General features: G+C 41.1%; 1 long non-coding RNA gene across 1 annotated transcript in view; it reads left to right on the top strand.

Annotated features, from left to right (window-relative positions):
* LOC128781541 (uncharacterized) overlaps positions 1–17724 on the top strand; it is a 162187-nt gene that overhangs the window by 21370 nt on the left and 123093 nt on the right. The window contains exon 2 of the long non-coding RNA XR_008427547.1: positions 3999–4116. This is a non-coding gene — a long non-coding RNA (uncharacterized lncRNA). The remainder of the gene's footprint in view (positions 1–3998; positions 4117–17724) is intronic.

The following is a 17724-nucleotide window of genomic DNA, read 5'->3' on the forward strand; positions in this document are numbered from 1 at the left end:
CCAGGTGGGAGTTTCTGGGTGGTAGATTTTGGCTTAAGATAGGCTGCCTGGCTATAAAAAAGGTTGCTTTTTGTGGTGGTGAGCCCTTTGTCACTGGAGGTGTTCAAACCCCCATCAGGGAACCAGCTGATGGTGGAAGTTTGGGCAGGAAGTCTTTAAGGTCCCCTCTCAGCCCCACATCATCTATGAGTCTGTGAGACTTCAGCCGGCTGGATTTCCTCCCTGTCAGAGATGATTGATTGTGGAAGAAGTTGAAATTAATGACTAGCACATGTTTTTAGGTTTTCATTGTATTTACCTTTCTCTCTCTTTCTGACCACTTCCTATATCCCCAGTACCAAATCCATTGTATGGATACTTGAGAGTAAATTGCCCAGCAAGGAACTGGAAGGAGCCATGTGGTCTTTATGTAGTCAGCTCCTATCCATATCCACTTCGGGCATTTCTTCACTGCAGCAGGATAGATGACCCTTTTGGCAATGAGGGATGTGAGTCGTAGAGAGCTAGCCATACTAGACATGGTCGGGGAGGGGAAGGGCCCCAGTGCAGGGTCTCTCCTACCACTTCTGTCAGGATACAAAGTGGGGGCAGAGTCCCTACAAGTAGCACAGGCCCTGTAAGTTGTGTCAGCAAACAATATTGTCATGGCATGTTTCTGTAAGTCCAGCATCCATTTGCCCTCCTAAGGCTGGATCTTTGTTTTTCTTTAGGGGACCCTTTCTCTCCCCACTGTCAGGCCATGTAGTATGGGGAGAGTGACATCACCTTCTTCCCAATACATGTCAAAGACCTAGACAATCTGTGTATTCCATGCCTCTGGCCATAGCAATCGGTTCAGGGTTGGGTATGTGACACCAAGGCAAGCCAGTGAAGTGCAAATCCACAGTTTTATAGGAAAGTGGCACAGTGGAAGCTCTATATTTATTAATGGGAATTGTTGAGGTGGCAGGATGTAAGCCTGAGGCTTCCAAGTGTAAAGAGAGGACGTGTATAAGAATGCAGCTAACCCAGGGGAAAACAGAGTTGAGAGATGGAAAGAGAGTAAAGCCCTGGATCTAGCTTCTTCTAAAGCTACACCTATCCCTGGACATTTCAGTTACATGAGCTGATAAAATCCTTACCCTACTTTTTTTCTTGAACTAGTTTGAGTAGAGGTTCTGTCCTTGTCACCTGAAATCGTTCTGGTTAGCTTGGGAATGTTCCTGAGGAAGTCCTACCTCTAAGATGTTGGCAGATTGAGAATAGGAATAAAAGCGGGATCCTAGCTCTTGGGTGGCTAAGGCTTCACCTGGAGCCCTTGGCTTCCTCCAGTGACCCATGACTTGGCCTGAGTGGCACTCCTACCCCCAGCAGCTATCTAGATTATCCTCTCAACCCCATGAAATAAAGACCACAGATGATCTCTGAGACTGGGAGATTTTAACTGGGGAACTGAATAACGTGTTCTGTAGAGCACTTATTCTGAGAGATGGTACAGAATAAAGAGGACTATTTCGGAACAGATGCATCAAAGGCCATGCCCTTTCCCACGTAGCTGATGGAAATGACTAATCAATGCAGGAGTATAAAAGGTCTGAATATCAGGAAAACTCCACTGGTTCACTTTAACTTCAGAGGTTCCACGGTGTTGACGAAGCTGTGGTTGGATATGTGTCACTGTGTCTTGACTCATCTTCTCCCTCTGCCCAACCTGCTTTTGTCCCCTTTCTTCCACAGATGTCCATCCCAGAGCACTCCTGCATAAATATGGCCTGCTGATTGCATCTCACAGGCTGCTCTCCAAGGAGCCTAGCCTAGAAAGCGTTCCAGCTGGGTCAGGTGTCCTTCACAGCCTCCTTCTTTTTCTGTACTCTACCCTTCCATACACTGTAAGCAGGCTGGCTCATTCAAGTGCCCAATGCCTGGCATAGCACCTGAGCATGGTAGATGCTCAGTAGGTGACGGCTGGGGATGTGAATAAACACAAGGTCCACGGGTTGTTGCCATTCAGTGAAAGGAGTCAAGGGGTTTTTAAAGGCCACTCAGCTTTGTCTTCCTCTTTGAGGCAGTGGTTCTGTGTGCAACAGGGTTGGGTCAGGCAGCAGTGATCACAGAAGGGCCATTGAAGGAGCCTGGATTGGGGAAGAGGGAGCTTCCTCTAAAGGCAGCGGCCTTGGTTTTCTTCAGGGTCTGGATCCAGCTAACCACAGCATGAGGGCAGAGAGGCCTTGGTGCTGGAACCCTGAGGGAGAGGGTGGGGAGAAGCATCTCAATCATGCCACATCCCAGATAGTTCAAGCTCAGTGGTAGGTGGGGGGAAGGAGTGGGCCTGGCTCTTGCAGGGGAGCCCCACACATGGTGTTTTGAGGCTGGATCACAGAGTGTTCTCTCCTGGGGAGGCTTCCAGGGGGCTCCTCCTGATTCAGCTATCCTACCTCTAATTCTGGGAGTCCTCTCAGTACTGTCTCTTCGTTAGCAAGCCCATAAAATCCTCTTAAGTGCCCCACCCAGGAGGCAGAGCTAAGACACAGAGACTTCTTAAACTCCTTCCCTTCTCAGGATATGGATGTTTATGGATGCATTTTTTGATTTAAAAAGTTTTCAAAGATTTTAATTACAGTTGATATTTAATATTTATTAGTTTCAGGTGTGCAGCACAGTGGTTAGACATTTGTATACCTTACAAAGTGATCACCCTGGTAAGTCTAGTACCCACCTGGCACCACACACAGTTTTACAATCTTACTGACTTTATTCCCTATACTACATTTTACATCCATGTGACTATTTTGTAACTGCCAATTTGTACTTCTTCACCTCTTCACCCAGCCCCTCAACCCCTGCCCATCTGGCAACCATCAGTTTGTTCTCTGTCTCTATGAGTTTGTTTCTGTTTTGTTTGCTTGTTTATTTATTTTTTAGATTCCACATATAAGTGAAATCATATGGTATTTGTCTTTCTCTGTCTGACTTATTTCACTTAGCATAATATATGGATGCATTTTTAAGTTAGAACATTTGGGTGTTTTTGCTTTACTGCTTTTAAACAGTCTGCAGACAAGCAGTGAGGAATGATGGTGGAGATCAAATGTGCATCAATGATGATAGTTTGCATGGTTGGGCCCTTCTTTTTCACTGGGAACTTTGAGGCTAGATAGCATCCTTGAGGAACAATGTACTAATCAAATGTAAAATGACAAAACTCAATAATACTCTGATCTGTTATATAATCCTTTATATTTTTCTGGTTTAATTACAATTTATTATTATTTTCTTGTACTTTTTTGAACACATTGGTCAAACACACATAAAACAAGGTGCCTCATGTATAACAATTGAACCTAAGAGCTATAACATAATGATACTAAAAATAGAAATAATAAAATAATAATATCATCCAGTTGTGTTCTAAATGCTTTGCCCACATTATCTGTTTAAATCCCACAACAACCCTGTGAAGATGTTGCCATTGTTGACTCCAAGGAGGAATATGCTTGTCAAAATGATTCCTTGTGGTTAACTGGGCCCACATTTATAATAAGAGTCTAGCAGCTGCTGTTTACAGGAGGCCTCTCACACAGGCTGCATTTCGGGGAAAAGCCTCACACTGGGCTGCCAAGACCCCTGCACTGTGTTGCTCTCGGCTGAGCCAACCCTTACAAAGGAGTTTCCGGAATCGTATTTTGACCAGTGGGCTGAGACCTGTCGTGTACAATTCAAGCTGCACAACTATATCCTTATTTGCATGTTTACTGACTAATCAGAATGGGCCCATAATGACCAGTCAGGATACAAAATTCCCCACCAATCAGGACCAATGTAGACCAATCAAACTGTGCAAATATTTTGTATTCCTCATTTGTATAAAAATGGACTAGTCAGGGACCAGGCTGGGCACTTTCTCCATATAAATTGGCCTCCCCTTTGTTTGAGGGGAGCTCGCTTTTGATTTCCATAGAGGCTGCATTTCTCATGTTTGGAAACTGATCACCTCAAGGAAGTTTCTCTTTTTAACATAGGCCAGATTGGAGACTCCTGTTGGCCTTGGGTTGATGGCAGAAACCTTTTGTTGACAACATTGTTATTTTGTCAGATAAAGGAACCGATGCTGGAGAAAGTGTTGCTTCTTCACAAATGGTAAGTGTAGAGATGGGTAAACCCAGCTCTCTCTGGCCTCACACTTGTGCCCTTCAACCTGCTCTAACCATGGTGACTTAGTGCCATAGCAAAGCTATGCAAAGCATAGCAAAGTGTTGGAAACTGGTCCTGTCTACAAAGCTGGACCACAGTGAGCAGTTTCAGCAGGTGACGAACCACTGCCAAACATCATCCAGAGTGTCCTAGAGTAGGTGATGGCCACAGTTCAGGAGAAAGGACATTACCTGGTATAGGGCCATTATTTTCACATTTTAATTTCTTTTAACTGTGGAATTTTTTACTTCCACAATTGATAAAAGAACACTGACTTATAAAACAAATAAGGTTTGTTTGATTGGAATGAATTGACTTTATAACTTCAGATGTATAATATTTACTCATTGTAAATCAGGTAGTAAGAAAAATGAGACTTTTAAGATTAATACAGCCTTTGACATCAGCTTTTTTGGGGAAAATATTTGCAGTCTTAGATCAGTCTCAACATTCCATTTATGTCTGCATTTTGTTAGGTCGCAGAATATTGGAAAAAGTCCTGATCCACATAAGTATTAGTTGCACATATTAATTTCTGAAAGCTTGCTTTATGATCTCAGTATACTCTTAAATGCAACTGATCCAGTGGTTTGAAAGAGAAGTGGCAAGATATTTTTGTTCCAAGGTTGAATTAACTCTCCTTGTTTAAGAACTGCCTGTGTTCCTTAATTAGTAAATGTACCAGCTGGAGGGAATTGATGAGTAGGTTCTTCAGCTAGTTTAAAATCACAACTGTATGGTAGAAAACATTTTTCAAATTTATGTTATAACACTATAAGATGTTCAGCAATATCATTAAAAAATTCTCATATATCTCTGTACCTGTCTCTGTCATATAGTCACTCAAAATTTCAAAGTGGTCAAATTAATTTTCACTATTCATTTGTTCATCTATTCAGTCATTCAAAAAAAAATTTGTTGAGCATCTGTCACATTCTGGGCAATGGCCTATGTGCTCCAGATGTAGTGATAACCCGTACAAAGTCCCTTCCTTCTTAGAGCTTACATTTGGAGGGTAGGAGGGAGGGATGAGTTGTGGAAATAGACAACAAACCCACAAACATATAAATACATTTGCCAGGTTGTGACATGTGATTTTAATAAAAGGGCAGTAATATTTAGATAACAATGAAAGGATACTGAAGGAGGCAGAGTAAAAAGTGTAACTGAAACATAAGTGGTGAGAACACGAAACACATAAGGAATGTAAAAAGTGGTTCCTCTTTTTAAGTTCAATTTTCCCCAACCTATGGAGATATTTCAGTCTACTTTACTGGTAAAAAAAATATCAAAACTTTGGCACTTGCTCTGATATAATTACTTTGCCCACTTGTGTTCATGTAGGCAATTTGCTACATAGAAAGTGTAAATGTATTAATGAGATAACAAGGAAACTTTATTTATAAATTGATATAAGATAGTAAGGGAATTTTGTTTTGAGGTCTACATGCACTAACCTGGCAGCACAGTTTGCTGCTATTTGGTATAAAACACATTGACTTTACATATGGCTTTAATTAGGATATTTTTACAAAAATGGTTAAGATATCTTAATACATAAAATTTGCATAAAATATTTGTTGTGTCCTTAAATTATCTGCTCTGGCTCTAAGTTCCTGGGGCACAGTTTAAAAATCACAGGTGTGGTGGGGGTGGGGTAGGTGTTAAGGTCAGACAGACTGATTGGCTTTGCCCTTGAAGTTGTGAGATGTTGGGACTGTGGTTAGGCCTCAGTGTCTACCTGTAAGGCAGAGTCCACCTCCCACATTGGCTGGTTGCCTGAAATATTAAGGACACTGCGACATGTTAGAGTTCTTTTCCTTCCCCAAATAGCCCAGCTTCAATCAGCCTTGGGGATACCAATTAGCAAGAAGCAGGACTCTGGCTGCAGGAATTGGGTTATGCTGAGGCACCAGTATCTGGTGCCCAAGGCCTAGAATCACTTGGAGGATGGACAAGTGCTGGGGACAGGGATTTGGGTGCACCAAAGGAAATGGAGTACATGGGAACCAGAAAAGGGACCACTATGGTCCTTGTCACTTAGTAATGAGTTAGAAGTCAAGTGGTTCTAGGTGTGGGGAGAAACTTACTCTGGGGGCAGACAATTGCTGGGAAGCAAAAGCTCAAGGGATTGAGAAGACACTCTGGATAATGACAGTTTTGCACCTTAATTTATGTATTTGAAATCAAGGAAAAGACACAAAGATGGTTACATGAAATTCACTGGTGGTAGATTAGGGAGTGGGGAGAAAGCAAAGCAGGGAATCACTGAGGGCGGATAAAAAGTAAAACAGAGAGACAAATACTTCTTTTATGTTGGTGGGTAGAGGACAGTTAACAAGGAATATTTACAGCACATAGAGATGGTTTGTGGGGAACAACAAAGCCGTGAGGCCATGGTCTCCTGCTCTGGTGGGAGGTTGTGCCCCGAGGGGTCTGGAGAAAAAGGGAATTACTCTGTCATTCCATAGGTAGTGAGCATGCAAAAGAGACAATAGTCAGTCTCACTTAAAGTAAAGATTGACCTTTGTCAGTTAGCCTAGGACATGACTTACCTTCTATGACTTCATTTTAGTTAGGAAGTTTTAATTTCAGACCATCCTATGTGGTCACTTTAGAATCTGAGTTTGTGAGGCCAGCCATACAGGCCTCCCTAAGCTTGTCAGGTTTAGCATGTGGCCCCTTGTTTGTCTGTGTATGTTCAAAATAGATATAGTAGGAGCATTTACACCAGAGAGATTGGCAAAAGCTTCAAATCAGGGCTCTTTCTCCAAGAGAGCCCATTGTTAAGCATTAGTCTACTTTACTGGTAAAAAAAATATCAGAACCTTGGCACTTGCTCTGATATAATGACTTTGCCCACTTCTTTTCATGTGGCAATTTGCTACATAGAAAGTGTAAATGTATTAATGAGATAACAAGGAAACTTTATTTATAAATCGAAACTTGGAACTACCCTCTATTGACCTCACTCTTGGAATGAAGATTACATGTGAGGTTCTCAATTTACAAACTTCCCGAGCATAGATGAGTTTACCTGTAGACTCTCCCTCACGGAATCTCTTCTACTGCCACCTCCAAGGTGCTGGAGATAATTTACAGATTTAGAAGGGGAGGAGGAAAGCCACTAAAAAGCCAGAAGACATTCAAAAGAGTACTATTTGTGTGCTGGCTGGTCCTCCTGGTCATTTTTGCTTCATGTAGCCAAGCAGCCTGGAATCTCAGTAATGTAAATAAAGGCAGAAAGAGCCAACTAACCATTTATGTATCATTGAGAATTTGTTCCCTGGGTGAGTAGAGGAAGAAATTGGATAAGTATTGGGTTGACCAAAAAGTTCAATTGTTTTTTTCTGTAAAATGGCTCTAGTAGCATTTACTGTCTTGTACTTCATTCAAAACAATTTTGTTAGATTGTATTGTGACAGCTGTCATATCAGTGTGCATTAAAAAAATCACAATTGATGAATTTTTGTGTAGCCATTTTAATATTGAAGATGGAAGAAAATATGTAAAATTTTTTGGCATATTATGCTTTATTATTTCAAGAAAGGTAAAAATGCAACTGAAATGCAAAAAAAGATTTGTGTGATGTATGGAGAAGGTGCTGTGACTGATAGAACATGTCAAAAGTGGTTTGCAGTTTCATGTTGAAGATTTCTAGTGGGACAGTGCTCCATGGTCCGGTAGACCAGTTGAAGTTGATAGAAATCAAATTGAGACATTAATTGAGAACAATCAATGTTATACCATGTGGGAGATAGCCAACATACTCAAAATATCCAAATCAATGAAGTTATTGGTGAAAATGAAATATATGTCTTTCATTTTATGGAAAAAACTAAATGGAATTTTTGGCCAACCCAATAATTTTAGGAGCACCCAGCATGAGGGTGGGAGGTGCTGGAGTTGAGGTCAGGCCTGGATGTGATTCTACCACAAGGGAGTAACCTTTAGGGTCCCAGGGACTGGGGACAAGGGATTCCAAGGTACCAGAGAGCTGAAGACAAAGCTGCATATTCTTAAATTTCTTCTAGGGCTAGCCCTGCCTTTAGAGAAGAAAGAGAATTCTTCAACCTTCCTCCCCTTCCTGAGCTGGTGACCTTTGCCCATGCCACAGATTAGATTAGCATTATTGGGACTCATGCCTGGAAATTCTGGGAAAACATTTCAAATCAGTATTCAGAGAACATAGCATTGACAACAGTCTTTAGCTCTCTTTATTTCAACAAGATATTTTTGAAATTCCATGTAGAAAAAAATAGGTTTACTCACCAACTCACATGACAATTTCAGAAATATTTTAATGTCTGATTCCTCCTCTGTGGGTAGAAGCTTTTAATCTTCTGTACTCCAAGTATCCCTGTCAACTGGTTAATGATGTGAAAAGAAGTACCTAAATGCGCTAGGGTCACTTGGCAATTAAATAAACACTTTCATAGACAGTAAATCATTCCTGCATGGCCAGAGCCCAGACCTCGTGGATTCTCACAGCACTTCCTGGAAGAGAAGATGGCTATGGTTGTAGATGAGCCCACAGAGGTTTCCCCACCACTGTTGGTAACATTCTCCTGCGTGTTCTGGTTTTCTACTGGTGTGTAAACGACTACTGTAAAATTAGTGGCTCAAAACCATAACTATTTTTATTATATCTCATTTGGTGAGTTGGATATTCAGGCAGGGCTTGGCTGAGTTACTCTTCTGTTCCCTGTTTCATGAACAGAAGGTACTCATTGGTTCTCAACTGGTGGGTGGTTATTCTGGAGAGTCTAAGATTGCTACGTGTCTGACATCTTGGTGGAATGGATGTGATGCTATGATTTATAAGAAGAGATACGAGTTTGTTTTTCATACCTGTTTCTGGCACAGAGCTCCATAAACACTTGGAATTTCCTGATGTGAGCAATAAAGTTGTCTTTGTTATGTTAATAAGGTGACTTTTGGAAAACCCCCAGGTTAAGGACTGGTGCCAGGAATCCCAACCATGTGATCAGAGGACTGGAACATTCAGTCCCACCTAGCTCCAGGGGAAGGGAGCTAGAAGTTGAATCAATGGTCAATGCCAATTATTTAATCAACCTTGACTACATAATAGAGTCTCCATAGAAAGGAAGGGGTTAGGAGAGCTTCTGGGTTGGTAAATATGTGTATATTCAGGAAGAGGGGCACATTCAGAGGCAGGGAAGCTCCTTGACCCTTCCCCGTACCTTACCCCATGCACCTCTTCCATCTGGCTATTCCTGAGTTATATCGTTTTATAATAAGCCAGTAATCTAGGAAATAAAATCTTTCTCTGAGTTTTGTAAGCCCCTCTAGCAAATTAATTGAACCCAAGGCAGGGGTCGCTGGAACCTCGCATGTATAACCTGTCCATCAGAAGCCTAGCTGACAACCTGGACTTTGATTGGCATGGGAGGTTGGGATGCCAACTTTAAGAACAGGACAGATTCCGGGGAGGACAATTAGACTCTACCTGTTGATGGGGGAGTGGGCAGGGTCCCACTGTGGAAGAGCATGTGGCATGGGAGTTATTGTTTTGGCCATCCTTGGGAGAAAGAGTCTGCCACACTGAATATCCTAAAACTGGGCATCTTTGCCTGTTGGCTGCCATATTATACCACACAGTAGCCAAAAGTCTTGATTGATAGCATTTTCTGTTAAAGTGACTAAACAATACTGAGTTTGTTCAGGGTCTGGATTAATTTCAGCCCGATCTTCATCCTCACCAGTACCCTTCATCATGCAATCCAAGTTGTGGTTATGCTGTGCCCCAATATGTTGTCAATCATCTTGAGAGCTGTCATAAACGTCTTAAAATATTAACATTAATTAAGTGATAAATATTTACCATTTATGCCTTTGAGGATTTCAACATTGTTACAGCTGCAACCAGACGAGCTATGACAGGGTATCAGTCTCAACTCTTAGAGAAAAAATGTTGAGAATCACAGATGTGTACCCTAAATACCAGAAATGGATAGAATTCAGAGAATAATTTTTTTCAGGGCTTGTGGTGAGCATGTGGATAAGTTTCTGTAAATGCAACTAGTTATATTTTTTAACTGATTTTATTTTATTTGCTAGGAATTTATTTTTATTTTTATTTATTTTTTTGCTAAATGACTTCAGTGGCAACTTCTGTTGCCATTCTGGTGTTTCTCTCCCACAAGCAGAGATCAGGCTGTTCACGTGTGTGTTGATGAGAGTGAATGCTGCCACCACCGGTTGACACTGCTTCTGGTGTGCCCTGATCCTGGGGGCAGTTAATAAATCATCCTTGATGATTTGATGGTATAGCCTTTAGATCTGGAATTGCAGGTGTACTTGACTGTCAGGAAAAGCTCCTTTTATTGTATATTGCTTAGATTGATCAGAAAACATGTGTTACTCTTTTTTTTTTTTTTGAAATCTTTCTGGTATGTTTAAATAATTTCTTGAGCAAACATTTTAGGAATCAACTGAATCATTCTTATTGTCTTGACTAAGCATTTTATCTTTAAAAATTGACATAAATGTATTTGCTATCACAAAGAAGAACAATTGAACATTTAAATATCTGGTGCATTTAGATTATCGTCTCTCTCTCTCTCTTTGGTAAGTATAAATCCATTTCAAGTTTCCTTCTAAAGTCTGCCAAATATAGTTCTTCTCTAAAAAACACTTGCAGATTTTTGTAATTAAATGGCTCTTTGTGGCTCAGAGTATGAATTTGATAGAATTCTGCAATTTCTTTGTTCTTACTTCCCTTACATCTACCCCACTTTTACAATTGCCACTCCTGAGCTAGGGTGGATTTGTTTACACAGGAACCATCCTCAGGATGTAGACACTGGCCCACAGTGTCCACGGCTTTGTGGCTGAAACGAGACAAATTCACATGGACTACCGAGTCCTATGGAGGAAAAGGGACGGCATGGCCACTCTCTCAAGAGGAGAGCCCATCGACCTTTGCCTTGACAGGCTTTCATTGCTTTTCTGGGTACATTACATTGAGGATGATCCTCATTTACTATGCACAGGTTTGCTTTAGGCGGTTACAGAAAACAAAGGAGAGGATGGGTTGCTAATTACATCAAAAAGGAAGGATATTTACAAATGTGAAGGGAAAAGTGGTTGAACTGGTTACACTCATCCTTGGAAGGTTTAGCATAGATTTTAGGAAGTCACTTTAAAGATATGCAGTAAACATTTGTTGCCTCAATTCAGGGTGAGGGAGTTTCAGCAAAAAGCAAGTCTCAAAGCAGCTTAGGTACACTGCAAGCCCGATTCCCCACAGGAGAACCTATATGTGGGCGTGGGTCCTGTGTGCTGGACCTCACTTTCCACTGGCCTCTCAGAGTGGTAGCTGGACCCACGCCACATAGAATAGTCTCCTATATCCTCTGGCTGCTCCGTGGGTATCAGTGTCCTAATTGGTCTTCTTGTTACAGAGCAAGAGGGAGGGGGTGGTTCCTTCACGATAAATTATTACAGAAAGGATTCCCCCTTTCTGTCTCTGGAGGTTCCTTCCCCCACGCCTACCTGCTAGGTTCGCAATGCCCGCCTCCAGAGGAAAGACGTCTCTCAATGCCAGAGACTGGTGAAAAGGAAAGGAATTGTTTATTTAAAAGTTACACAGACTTAGAGTAATGACCTAATGTCTTCAATAAGATACTAAAGTCCTTTAGAATACCCACAGATGCACAGTCCTTCCCTCTCCCTGTGCCCAGTCCGGGGTACCGTGTCTCAGGAAAAGAAGTAGAAGTCCGTGATTCAGGCTCCCGGCACCATCAGCTGTGTGGCTGCTGCGATCTCCAGTTAATCCAAAGCCATGTGGCACCTTCTCATGGCCCACCAGCAAGAGTCCTCTCTCCCCTTTCTCTATAGCTGCAAAGTCTCTCCTGCTGCCTAAGCCGCGTGGCAAAAGAAGCACTCCAAAACCTCGTGGTCCTCTCTACTCTCCTTCAGAACCGCGTGGTCCTTTTCCCCACTTCAGAACCACATGGACCTCTATCTGTCTACTTGCTTCAGAGCCTCGTGGTTCTCCCATTTACTTCAGAGCCGCGTGGTCTACTCCTTCCTTCAGAGCCGCATGGTCTCCTCTCCATTTACTTTGGAGCCGCGTGGTCTCCTCTTTTCTCCCCCAAAACCTTGTGGTCCTCCCTACTTTATGGCTGCCGGGCCTAGGTTTAAATCCCAGCGCCCATCTTCCTTTGCAGCCCCATTTCTGACTCCTCCTACAGTCAGTTACACCTGCCAGCATCCCCGTATTCTTCCAGCTTTACTGGGCTGCCATAGTAAGTCTGGGCAGGTGTGGCCCCATGGCATGGAGCCAATCATCTCCAAGCTCTCACACAGGCCCTGTAACCAGGGGGAGTTGCTTCCCAGTCCCATCTTGGGTGGAATTTGGTCCCATCCCCCTGGCTCAAAGCATGGCCACAGCTACTTAACACATCCATGAAACCAGTTAAAGGTTATAGATATGTTAAATGACCGTGCCAGCCGTTAGCTGCAAAGCTCTTGCTACCCAAAACAGCTCTGAATGGCCCTGTTCCATGTGTCCCATCCCCCTTGGCTCAGGCCTGTGGGGGTGAGGACATCCTACATACATTTTTCTAATATTTCCTGGACACCCCAAGCTCTGGACCCCATTACAAATCCCTTCTTGGGACCCTCCTCTTGGTTGCACCCTGCTTCACTCTCAGAGTTGGAAGATGGGCTAGTGGAACGTTTTTCAGTCCAGTCCAGTTGTGATACTTTAGTTAACACTTGTCCACTGATAGCACACCTTAGGGAAGGGGACATTCAGGTAAAAGGGAAAGGGCATAGGGTGGTCATGCTCAAGGAGCTGCTTTATTCCCAGCACTATAATTGACATGTAACATTGTATAACTTTAAGGTGTACAATGAAATGCTTTGATACATGTATATGTTGTAAAATGATTGCCACAAGAAGGTTGGTTAATTCATCCATCACCTCACATAATTATCTTTTCTCCCCACTTTGTGAGAACTGCTGAAATGACCCCAAACCCAGTGCATCAATGGGGAAACCTATTTTAGTTTGCCCTGTCAGAAAAAAACAAAACAAAACTGTAGTTCTCTTAAACAACAACAGCTACAAACTGGTATGGAGTTTGTCTTGTAACTCATGGATCCTACGGACATTTTAGCTGAGAGGATCTCCTCCTTTTCTTGGCAGAGTGAAGAAGTGGAGGGAGTTGCAAAGCTTAGCTCCGTACTTGTTGGCTCATCTCAGTATGGTGTGTAGGCCTTGTTGCCGATGTTGGGTCCTCACCACATCCTTTATCCTAAATGTTCCTTTCCTCTGATTTCATTATTTATTTATCTTTTTCAGCTGCAGTGTATGTGTATATAAGTACTCTCAACGTGCTTTGAATGAGTCAAGTTATAAATAAATAAATAAATCACAATCTCTGTGAATGTTTATGTCTTTAATGCTCTCAAATAGGAGAGAAAATGCAAGGGGTGAATTGGGGGGTGTAGGAAGAATGAGGTAACCTATAGCAGAGAGGGATAATTCCCAGGCAGGTTCAGAGCATAGGGTGATGAAATTTCATGGCAGGTGAGGACCAGAAGCCAGGTGGTCTTCCTGGTGGGCACCCTGAGGAAGGGAGATATACCTCTCTCTGCCTGGTGTTCATTAAGACTTGGTGGAAATAAGGTTCTTTCCCTTATTTTTTTAAAAAATGGGTAATAAGTGACCACTGCATAAATATAAGAAAATACAGATAAGAAAAAGAAAAATAAAATCTCTAATCCCACCACCTACTGTTATCACTTTGGGTAGAATCTTGTACACTTTTTTTTGTTGTTCTACTAATTATTTGTTTCTTGGATACTATAGATTACCTCCTGCTTTTGTTTCACTTGTATTTTCCCAGAATGTTTGTCCATCCCTTTATTTAACATTATTTTATTATTTTTATGGTTATAGCAATACTTGCCCCAAGAAATAAGAAAATCTAAACAGTATAGAAGGATATGCCATAAAAGGGAAAATGCTCTCTTTCCTATCTCAGATCCTACTATCACATTTCAAAGAAAAGCACTTTTGAGTTTTTTGTTAGTTCTTATGCCTTAATTCTAGATAATATACTTTGCTGTTTCTTGATTTGTCAATGCTAAGTAACTTACGACTTTAAACATATCTGTTGCTTCCCCATTAAAAAAAAAATACTTGCTACCTTTTCTTCTGCCTCATTTTTCCTATTTTCTTGTTTGTTGTTTACTTAGTTCTTCTCGCTGCTACTTTTAAAACTCTAAATAACATATCTCTATGATTTCTTGACTCATCTATGTAGTCAGTGTCTTGACTCTTGGTGATATAAAAATCACTACCTCTCCTTTTCCTCCATTTCTTCTCCCCATGAGTTCTCAACTTCTGTTGTTGTACCATTATTTTTACATTGTTAAGGGTAATGACAAAGGTGTAATTAAGCCTCTCACATTTTGTTGATATTGATTCCTATATTTGAAGATCCATAAATGTTATTTATGATATTGGCCGATATGTTTATCATTTACTTAGGAGTTATTTAGTGGGACTATATCCATATAGGAAGACAAATAATTGTCTCAACCTGTGTTTCTCAAAGGTGAGTGTTGCAAATGCCAAGAGCAAAGAGATCCTTAATAGTAGGTCTCATAATTTTCTTTATATTTGGCTTAGTCATTTAATATATAGCTTTTTCTTTATTCTAGAGTTTCTAATTGGTGTTTTCTTTTCTTAGTGATAGAAATATTTGCCTTTAAAACAAAAGCAAAAGCACGTCTTAAATGCATTTTTGAGGTGGTAAATTTTAAACAGGTGCTTCCTAGGACTGCTGCACTTTTGTTTTCCTTTCACTGAACTCTGGGAGTTTTTCATTTCTTCAGGTTTTTTCTTTTCTTAAAAAATTATCATACAGTAAAATGACTTCCTTTTCTTTTTTAGTGTAAGAAATTAACATTCAGTAAACGGACTTCCTTTTCTTTTTGCTGTGAGTTTTAACACATGTACGGATTCATGTAACCACCACCAGAATCAGGATGCAAAACAGTTCTGTCCTCCCCAAACTCCCTTGTGCTGCCACCTTTGTAGTGACCCTCTCCCTCCCTGGGAACTACTGATTTCTTTTACATAGCAGCTGTATTCACAATCACTGACAGTGATTGCTGTGTCATATGATGTTTTAGTTTAATTTTATAAGACACTGTCACAGTGTTCCCTAAAGTGCTATACTATTGCATACTCCCCAGCAATGAGAATCACTTCATATACTTGCCAGGATTTGGTATTGTCAATTTATTATTATTATTCCTTTTAGTCATTCTAATAAATATGTAGTATTACCTCATCATGGTTTAAGTAGTATCTCCCTAATAGCTAATGATGTTCAAGGTTCAGCACCTTTTCCTATGCTGTTTGCCAACCATATATCCTCTTGATGAAGTATCAGTTGAAGTATTTTATCTACGGTTATACTCAGTTGTTTTTGAGAGTTCTTCATATAATTTGGATTTGTAAATATCTTTCCCAGTCTGTATTTTGTCTTTTTGTTCTCTTAATATCGTCTTTCATACAGAAAATATTTTAAAATTTTTATGAAGTCTAGTTTATCTTTTTATTAATGGTTTAAATTTTTGGTACATATCTAAAAACTTTTTGGCTAAATCCAATCCATGAACATGATGTGATTCTCCATTCATTTACATCATGTTTGATTTCTTCCATTTGTCTTTCATTGTTTTCAGCATACAGATTATGTACATGTTTTGTTAAACTGAAGTTGATTGAACCATAAAATTAATTCATTTAAGTGGATATTAGTGCATTCACAAAACTGCAACTATCCTCACAATCTCATGTTATAGTATTTTCATCACCCCCAAAAGAAACACTGTCACATTAGAGTCACTCCATATTTTTCCTTTTCCCCTAGTCACAGAAAACCATTAATTACTTTTTGCCTATTCTGGAATTTTAAAAAATATATATTTATTGATTATGCTATTACACTTGTCCCATTTCCCCCCCTTCACTCCTCTCCATCCTGCTCACCCCCTCCCTCCCACATTTCCCCCCTATAGTTCATGTCCATGGGTCATATATGTAAGTTCTTTGGCTTCTGCATTTCCGATACTATTCTTACCCTCCCCTTGTCTATTTTCTACCTACCACTTATGCTACTTATTCTCTGTACCTTTCCCCCCCTGTCCCCCTCCCACTCCCCTGTCGATAACCCTCCATGTGATCTCCATTTCTGTGGTTCTGTTCCTGTTCTAGTTGTTTGCTTAGTTTGCTTTTGTTTTTGTTTTACATGTGGTTGTTAATAACTGTGAGTTTGCTGTCATTTTACTGTTCCTATTTTTTATCTTCTTTTTCTTAGATAAGTCCCTTTAACATTTCATATAATAAGGGCTTGGTGATGATGAACTCCTTTAACTTGACCTTCTCTGAGAAGCACTTTATCTGCCCTTCCATTCTAAATGATAGCTTTGACATCCAGAGTCATTTTGGATATAGGTCCTTGCCTTTCATGACTTGGAATACTTCTTGCCAGTCCCTTCTTGCCTATAAGGTCTCTTTTGAGAAATCAGCTGACAGTCTTATGGGAACTCTTTTGTAGGTAACTGTGTCCTTTTCTCTTGCTGCTTCTAGGATTCTCCTTCTGCTTAATCTTGGGTAATGTAATTATGATGTGCCTTGGTGTGTTCCTCTTTGGGTCCAGCTTCTTTGGGACTCTCTGAGCTTCCTGGACTTCCTGGAAGTCTATTTCCTTTGCCAGATTAGGGAAGTTCTCCTTCATTATTTGTTCAAATAAGTTTTCAATTTTTTGTTCTTCCTTTTCTCCTTCTGGTACCCTTATAATTCGGATGTTGGAACATTTAAAGATGTCCTGGAGGTTCCTAAGCCTCTCCTCATTTTTTAAAATTCTTGTTTCTTCATTCTTTTCTGGTTGGATGTTTCTTTCCTTCAGCCACTCCCTCCACTACCCACAATAAAATTGGGTCCCTCTCGTGCTGATTCCCAAGTGGGTGGGCTTGTGTGTGCTCTAGGCCCCTGTGGGTCTCTCCAATGAACTCTCCTGTGAGGCTGGGAGTTTCTCCTGCTGCTGCCTCAACCCCCACGGTGTTTTCAATCACAGGTTTGAGGCTTTATTTCCCCATGCTGGAGCCCTGGGTTGTGTGGTCTGCTTCACTCCCCTGCTGTTCCTCCCGGTTTCTCTATGTGGGGCCGTAGGGTCTGCCAGCCACCACCTTGTGGGGTCTGCTAGTTGCAGCCTGGCCTGCCCCATTCCACAATCCGCCACCTCACTGGGTCCGCCAGCCTCTGCCTTGCTGTGAGTCCTCTTTGCCCCAGCTGCCCATCTCTGCCCCTCCTACTGGTCTGGATGAATGTTTTTTCATCTCCTTGGTTGTCGGACTTCCATACAGTTTGATTTTCTGTCAGTTCTGGTTGTTTTTGTTTTTAAATTGTTGTTGTCTTTCTTTTGGTTGTGCAAGGAAGCACAGTGTGTCTACCTACGCCTCCATCTTGGCAGGAAGTCTTCTGGAATTTTTATGTAAATGGAA

Source organism: Desmodus rotundus, chromosome 8, assembly GCF_022682495.2.
Source record: "Desmodus rotundus isolate HL8 chromosome 8, HLdesRot8A.1, whole genome shotgun sequence".
Lineage (NCBI taxonomy): Eukaryota > Metazoa > Chordata > Mammalia > Chiroptera > Phyllostomidae > Desmodus > Desmodus rotundus.